The sequence below is a fragment of the Eriocheir sinensis genome, chromosome 30 (assembly GCF_024679095.1).
Source record: "Eriocheir sinensis breed Jianghai 21 chromosome 30, ASM2467909v1, whole genome shotgun sequence".
NCBI classification, from domain to species: Eukaryota; Metazoa; Arthropoda; class Malacostraca; order Decapoda; family Varunidae; genus Eriocheir; species Eriocheir sinensis.
In genome coordinates, this window is record NC_066538.1 from 50,120 (window position 1) to 58,730 (window position 8,611).

General features: G+C 45.8%; 1 long non-coding RNA gene across 1 annotated transcript; it reads left to right on the forward strand.

The window, feature by feature from the left end:
* Positions 1-16: 16 nt before the first annotated feature.
* LOC127005345 (uncharacterized) lies at positions 17-7,122 on the forward strand. Its single transcript, XR_007758427.1, has 3 exons — positions 17-2,055; positions 6,426-6,504; positions 6,722-7,122. It is a non-coding gene; the product is annotated as an uncharacterized LOC127005345 (long non-coding RNA).
* The last annotated feature ends 1,489 nt before the right edge of the window (positions 7,123-8,611 follow it).

The window sequence follows — 8,611 nt, forward strand, 5'->3', positions numbered from 1 at the left end:
TCATCCCTTCCTTTCTTTTAATAAGTCTTAAGTTATCTTTTGCGTGACGTTCTTCAATCAATCTTTCTAATGGCCAAATCTTGCATCTCATTTCCTTTCGTTCATTCTCTCTCCTCCTCCTCCTCCTCCTCCTCCTCCTCTGTCTATCTTCATTCCATCCTTCCTTTTAATAAGTCCAAGTTATCTTTTGCTTAATTAACGTTTATAATTCTTTCTGGTGGTCAAATCTTGCATCTCATTTTCCTATCGTCCATTCTCTCTCCTCCTCCTCCTCCTCCTGCTCATAATCCAATTCCTTCTATTCTCCTTTATTCCTTTTTCACTTTCCCTCCTTCCCTTTTCCATTCCCCCTCCCCGATTTTCCTCCATTCTTTCCTCCTCTATTCTTCCTTCATCTCCTTCTCCTTTTTCTCCTTTCACTCCTCCTCCTCCTCCTCTGTCTGTCTTCATCCCTTCCTTCCTTTTAATTAATGTCTAAGTTATCTTTTGCTCAAGGTTCCTTCCAGTGTGTTTGTGGTGCCCGGCTCTGCTTGCTAGTTTGTTTTGTCACTGTATAATTGTCAATCCTAGTTTTTGTCATTGTATAATTGTCAATCCTAGTTTTTGTCATTGTATAATTGTCAATCCTAGTTTTTGTCATTGTATAATTGTCAATCCTAGTTTTTGTCACTATAATTGTCAGTCCTAGTTTGCTTTATCCCTGTATAATGGTCGGTCCCAGCCAGGCGCCTCTTCCATGTAAAGATATCGGCAGCTTCAAGCCTTGCCGATATCTCAATCCGTACGTGAATGTAAATTAACCGAAATCCTTGTTACTAAGCTCTGCATGGTGCTCTCTAACTTAATGCTTCTTTAAATTTTCAGTCTCACTTAACTTCCGGGGTTAGTACTATATTTTGCCATAAGTTAACTCCCCGTGATGGCCAGTTTCATGTAATATATATAAGTAATTTGCCTTTTGCATGGCTGTAATTCTGCATCCGTGTCTAAGGCCCAGTTTCACAGTTCCTCATGATGGGTTAGTAAGCTCCGAAACCAATACCAGAGCCTTCGAAATTTCCTTGTACGGTGTCTGGAGTTTATATTCAAGTTCACAAATTTGATGAGACTATACAGGAAAGGTCTTGTGTGTTTATGGTACGAAGGAAAGGGAGGAGAAGGGAGATGAGATTGGGAGACGAGTGAGCCGAGATCCTGTTTATATTCAAGTTCACAAATTTGATGAGACTATACAGGAAAGTTCTTGTGTGTTTATGGTACGAAGGAAAGGGAGGAGAAGGGAGATGAGATTGGGAGACGAGTGAGCCGAGATCCTGTTTATATTCAAGTTCACAAATTTGACGAGACTCTCCAGGAAAGGTCTTGTATTGTCATGATACGAAGGAAAGGGAAGAGAAGGGAGACGAGATTAGGAGACGAGTGAGCCGAGATCCTGTTTATATTCAAGTTCACAAATTTGACAAGACTATACAGGAAAAGCTGTGTTTATGATATGAAGGAAAGGGAAGAGAAGGGAGATGAGTAAGCTGAGATCCTGTTTTTATTCAAGTCCACAAATTTGACGACACAATACAGGAAAAGCTCTTTGTATTTAGTGTGTCATCGAAGACCGCGCCATTTTGAACAGTATGGGATTCTATAGCTTGGTTTGGGAGTGTTAAAAAGACCATGATGGACTGTGGAAGCGGCCCTTAATGTTCCCTTTTCTAATATGCCTCTCTGTTTTTCCAGGATGCCGCGGACGGACCATGCAGAGGACTCATCGCGACGACACCAACGGTTTGGTTAAGTGGGTTCTCTTGTGTGTGCGTCTGTGTGTGAATGGCAGGCCTGTCGTATGATTGTGTGTGTGTGTGCGTTGGCGTTATGCCTTCGCACTATTATTTTGTTAGGATGTATTTTTGTGTGTGAACTTTTTGCACGTAATCTTTTTTTATACCCATAGCTAGCGTTTGTTTGTGTGGCAGTGTTCCGGGAGATGGACGCCGGGGGACATGGGCTTGGGGAGGCGCACATGACCTCCTCTGTCCGTGATCTCTTCAGCTGGGGAGACCGGTAAGCATTTTGATATAGTTGTGTGGATAATGGATATTGTTTTTTACAGCTAAAGAAACCACTCTAGGGCAATGAGAAAATAGGTTTAGAAAAAGCCCGTTAACCCCTTCCCGGCAGCAGGGCTGACATGATTTTCCACCAAGTTTAGTAGAAAACACTCACTTGTCAATCCTGTGTTGTGAGAATTAGTGTTGGAACACTCTCATACACGGGAGATTTTAGTGCGGCTGGAGGTCGCAGTGAGCGTTTAGCACCACCAGCAAATACGCCTAACGCCCACTGCAAGCGTTTAGCAATGAAAGGGTTAAGTTAGACTAGTTATATGTATATTGATACATTCAAATGAAGGTTTAGAGTGTAACCACTGATGGTACATGAGTCAGGATCATCAAAATCATCCAAAAAATCAGCATCTATATCCTCAGCTGCCAAAGGAGTCATTTCCTCCGGCTCAAGAGGTCTCTTACTCCTTGACCTGATAGACTATAATAATAAAAGAAACTAGGAAAAATGCAAAAATTCCCAGTGTCAGCTGATGTGCGTTGCATATGTAGTGCGGCGACGGCCTGATGAACGAGCCTCCCATAACCCACTTAGCCAGGGGGGCACCTCTTTGGCCGACTCGGTAAGGAGTGGCTCTCCCGTCACGCTGGTCGCGGGTTCAATCCCAGGCAGCCGGCGAATACCCTGATCTTGATTAATTTCTCGTGTTATTTCGATACACGCAGAGGACGTGTTGAGAAATAGGAAGGATTTAGAAAAGAAGCTCGTCGGGGCATTACACATATCCAACAAGGCACAAGGGTGACTGTCCTTGAGAGGCAATGTCGGCAAGTGTCCAGGGGTTTGAGATGCCTAATAATAATTTAGTTTGTTCATTTTGTCAGTAGTAAGGAATCTTCTATTTTTTTGGGGGGGTCGGCCCAGCCCGTTCTGGCGCAGGCGAGTGTTTATAGTGGCGCCATGATACTATCTAATGAGGGCAAATGAGAGCAAACGTCTATACACAGACGCGCCGACAAAAAGTCCCAATTTCCAAACGTCTCTATATAGATCCTCCGCCGGGAAGGGCTTAACCCGTGGGCGTCGGCAATGGGAAAGCCGAGAAGTGGCCGAGAAATGGCAAAATTACACTGCATTTTGAGACTAAGAAAAGAGCATGGAACGTACATCAGAGCACCTGCTCCTCTCATAACTATCAAGCCATTAAGAATATTTCTTTTACTCAAACTCCACTCTGTGTGGTGTTTGTCACAAAATAAACAGTCTTGTGACGCGTGACATCTAGCCGAGAGTCGCTTGTTGTCTACTTTAAAGAATTTGACGAGTGATTACTGTATGGATAGCTAATTCAGTCTGCCGTGACCTTACTGCACCACTTATCATGCATGGTGGGTTGGGGTATGCCACAACCACCTACAATTAGCTTGAATCAAGGGTTTTATGGCGAGCCCTTTTTAGGGTCCACCGTACCACAGCCATGACTCGTGAAACCCCAGAAAAGGGTCTGCCGATGTTCTTGGGTTAATTGTTGTTCCTTCAGAGACCAAAGTTATGAGCGGCCGAAAGAGAGGTCAGTTTCGGGAGGAGAGGTGTCTCGATACGTCATTCCTCGTGAGAGAATACAAATCAAAGGCAGAAGGAGATATAGACACAGGAAGGATGCTCCAGAGTTTACCAGTGTAAGGGATGAAAGAATGAAGATGCTGGTTAACTCTTGCATAATGGGTTTGGACAGTATTGGGATGAAAGAATGAAGATGCTGGTTAACTCTTGCATAAGGGGTTTGGACAGCACAGGGATGAAAGAGTGGAGATCCTGGTTAACTCTTGCATAATGGGTTTGGACAGTATAGGGATGAAAGAATGAAGATGCTGGTTAACTCTTGCATAAAGGGTTTGGACAGCACAGGGATGAAAGAGTGAAGATGCTGGTTAACTCTTGCATAAGGGGTTTGGACAGTATAGGGATGAAAGAATGAAGATGCTGGTTAACTCTTGCATAAGGGGTTTGGACAGTATAGGGATGAAAGAATGAAGATGCTGGTTAACTCTTGCATAATGGGTTTGGACAGTATAGGAATGAAAGAATGAAGATGCTGGTTAACTTGCATAAGGGGTTGGACAGTATAGAGATGAAAGAATGAAGATGCTGGTTAACTCTTGCATAAGGGGTTTGGACAGTATAGGGATGAAAGAATGAAGATGCTGGTTAACTCTTGCATAAGGGGTTGGACAGTATAGGGATGAAAGAATGAAGATGTTGGTTAACTCTTGCATAAGGGGTTGGACAGTATAGGGATGAAAGAATGAAGATGCTGGTTAACTCTTGCATAAGGGGTTGGACAGTATTGGGTATATGTAAGAGTAGTATTTATATATATGTGTGAAAAATTATTTAAATGAGTATATAATGTTAGGAATTGCAAAAATGATTATATATATGCATAATAGAGGAGATCAGTGATGATTTGACCATTTTTAGTTAAGAAAAATTCAGTTAAGTATGTGAGAGATAGAGATGGAATTTATATATTCTTAAAAATACTTAAAACTACTTATCCTCCCTAATTTCTATCTTTCCCGTACTTAATTAAATTTTGGCATTACAATTTTGTTGACCTTAACCCGGTGGTGGTGGCAGCAGCGTGGGTCATGTATCTTAATGGTCCCTCCAAGCGAGAAAAATTTGAAAAATCACCCTCACACAAACCATTTCATAATATATATCAAAGCATTTGTGATCAGATTATGCATCATCTATTTCGGGGAGTTTAAATCATGGCACAAATTTGGCCCGTCGCTGCTACACGGTAAAGCCACAAATTATAGCCGGAAGCATTCTGGACCATCTAGAAAAGCATAATTTAATTCATGATTCACAGCATAGGTTCACAAAGGATAGGTCTTGCCTTACTAGTTGTCCTTCTACACTAAAGTAATCGAGGCGGTTGACCGAGATGAAAACTATGACATAATTGTATCTAGATTTCAGTAAAGCGTTCGACAAAGTCCCTCATCACCGGCTATTACTAAAATTACAGGCTCACGGCGTAGCTGGTAAAGTTTTGAACTGGATCAGGGCGTGGCTCAGTGGTAGGAAGCAGAGTGCAAATCAATGGTAAAAAATCTGAATGGGGCAGTGTTACGAGTGGAGTCCCTCAGGGGTCGGTGCTGGGTCCTCTGCTTTTTATTATTTACATCAATGACTTGACACAGGAATTAGTAGTGATGTCAGCAAGTTCACAGATGATACCAAGATCAGTAGTGTAATCCAATCAGACAGGGATGCTACTGTTCTCCAGGATGAGTTTGACAGACTATATGATTGGGCGGGGAAGTGGCAGATGGAATTCAATGTTGGGAAGTGTAGCATTCTGAGTGTAGGTAGGAATCATCCCTCACACAATTACTCCTTAAATGGCACTCCTCTAAGCAGGTCTGGGCTTGAGAGAGACTTAGGAGTCCTAGTGAGCGCTGACCTCCGTCCTAGGGCTCAATGCATTCAGGCCAAAAATTGGGCCAACAGAGTACTTGGTTTCATCTCAAGGAGCGTAAGCAATAGGAGCGCTGAAGTCATCCTCAAACTTTACTTAGCACTAGTTAGATCTCATCTCGATTATGCGGTTCAGTTCTGGTCCCCCTACTATAGAATGGATATCAAGGTGTTAGAATCTGTACAGAGGAGGATGACAAAGATGATTCAGGGGGTGAGAAACTTGCCTTATGAAGACAGGCTGAAGCAGTTAAATCTACACTCGCTAGAAAGGCGAAGGTTGCGAGGAGACTTGATCGAAGTCTATAAATGGATGAAGGGATTTAATAAAGGGGATGTCAATAAGATTTTGATAGTAAAAGAGCCAGGTAGGACGCGTGGCAATGGTTTTAAGTTAGACAAATTCAGATTCAACAAAGACATAGGCAAGAATTGGTTTACTAACAGAGTGGTGGATGAGTGGAACAGGCTTGGGGGCCATGTTGTGGGTGCCAATACCATAGATACATTCAAGAAGAGGTTAGATAAAGCCATGGCCTTGTATAGCCTAACCAGCCTCTTGCAGACTCCTTATGTTCTTAACTCTTGCATAAGGAGTTTGGACACACAAACCATTTCATAATATATATCAAAGCATTTGTGATCAGATTATGCATCATCTAGTTTGGGGGGTTTAAATATCATGGCACAAACTTGGCCCATCGCTGCTACACGGTAAAGCCACAAACTTGGCCCGTCGCTGCTACACGGTAAAGCCACAAACTTGGCCCGTCGCTGCTGCCGGGTTAATGGAGCAGCCACCTGTGTCTGAGCCAGGATGTCTGGATGTCTCTGCCGCTGCCTCTCCGCATGTCTGAGTCTCCCTGTACTTCCAGTGTGTTGCCCCGCCTGGAGAGACACGTTGATGGAGGTGGCCGTGTGTGTCACCCTTTGCCTGTATCCTCTGGCGCCCAGGTAAACAATGATAATGATTATGATCATACCAATAATAGTAATGAATATAATAATACCAATAATAGTAATGAATATAACAATATCAATAATAGTAATGAAATGATAATCAGTCAAATAACAAGATCATTAAATACTGTTGCTCTTGTATAATTTTCATAGTGTGTCTAATTCTCCGTCAGTCTCCTGGGTTGTGTCTAAGTCGGTCTTGTTCTTTCAGAGGCGCGTAAGCGGAGAGCATCGGCGCAGCGCGGGAGCAGCACGTCAGGGTGTAGGGTGTTTGTTTAGCTGGTGTAGGGTGTTAGGGTGTTAGGGTGTTAGGTGTAACAACGGTTGGCTCTTTCACAGAACGGGTGTGACTCCGTTCTGCGTTTGAGTCTTCCACCTTCAGACGGTCTCCCTCCGAGATGTCTGAAGTTTTTTTTGTCGGTTTTCTCCGTAGGAGGAAGCCGACTCTAGCTACTCTGGCCTCTCTTCCGGGGGTCAGAGCGGTCGGGCTCTGCTTGGCCAGGCGTTAGTCTTTCGCGTTGTCTCCGCCGACGTTTTGCCAGACTCTTCCGTAAGGTTGAGCCTGGCTTTTTTATTAGGTGGATCAGGCTGCCTTCTTCCAAGGAGTCTGATGGGAGTCTTTTTTTTGGTGTATGTCTGTGGGTACTTAGTGGGTAAGGGAGGGTGGGGTAGAATGGTTGGTGGGCTGGAAGTGGGTTGGGGGATGAGCCTCCTGGGATTTGGGTTGTGTCGAGCCTTACCGCCTGGTGTGTTGGGTAACCTTCACGCCAGGGGGGGGGTGCCAAGACTATATCCATCTCCTGGGCAGGGCGATTCCCCTTTCCCATGCCAACTGGCCCTCCTCCGTCTGCCTCCCCAAACCCCCGCTGAGTGCTTGTGTGTGTTATTTTATTTAGGATGTCTTTTTTTTCTATGCCTTTTTCCCGTGTGTTTATACCCAATAGCTAGCGTGTGTGTGTGTGTGGCAGTCCGGAGGCGCGTGCAGCGAGGACATCACATCACGTCACTACGGTATATCCACGGTATTTGGTTTAGTGTGTGCTGTGTGTGTTTGTGTGTGTGATGGCAGGCCTGCCGTGTGTTTGACCTTTTGCTGTGTGTTGCTGTGTGACTGCTAGGATTTCATTTCTATGTATGTTTTTTTCCCCATAACCCCCTTCCTCCCTAGCTCTTTAGCTGTTGTCCCTGCTGGGTGGATGCTGCCGGGCGACCAACGGCGGTGGCGGTGTGCAACGCGGGAGCTGCTGAGGTTTGGGGTAGCACTACGGTGCAGGTTATGTAGGGTGTGTGAGTTTTTTTTTTGTGTGAGTGTCTTTTTTTTGTGTGGGGACTTAGCTAATCACTGTGTCAGGAAGGCATGGGCGTGGCCGTCTGTCCATCAGGCCGACGGGCGGGTGTGCCACCTGGCAGTCAGGCTAGCAGGTGACAGGCAAGCTATCTGGCGGTCAGGCTGTCAGTCGGGCCATCAGATAGGTAGGCAGGCCACCTTGCGGTCGGGTTGTCGGGCGGGCACCCCACCCTCGGTCAGGTAGGCAGGCAGCAGCGTCTACGCTGAACCGTACGGCCACACGTACGAACGCACGGAACCCGTACGCTACGTTCCGCTGCACTGACGCTCGTCGTACCTCTGCTCGCACGCTTGCGGGCGGGTTGGGGGCGGGGGGCGGATGGGCGGACGGGCGGGCGTACGTGGGAACGGGCGGGCGGACGGGTGGTCGGGCGGTTAGGGAGTCGGAGCAACGCTTGAAAGACGCGCAGATAGATGTCAGATTCTCCCGTAGGGAGGTCTGGCAAGGTGTTAGTTTAGGCGGCGGAGTTGTACGCGGGCCAGTCTGTGTTACAGCTTTGCCGCCAGGGTAGCTCCTTCCGAGTTACTGAGAACCAGTTTTCCTCACAGGAGGAGGCTGGTGGGGCCTAGGGTGTTAGGGGTACGACGGTTGGCTCTTTCACAGAACGGGTGTTTTCCGTTCTGCGTTTGAGTCTGCCGCCTTTGGGCGTCTCCCTCTGAGATGTCGGTTAGGATTTCTTTTTTTTATATGTCCGTGTGTGTAACTGTTGCCTTTAGCCTGTTGTGTTCCTGAGCAGCAAGAAGAGGCGGCTG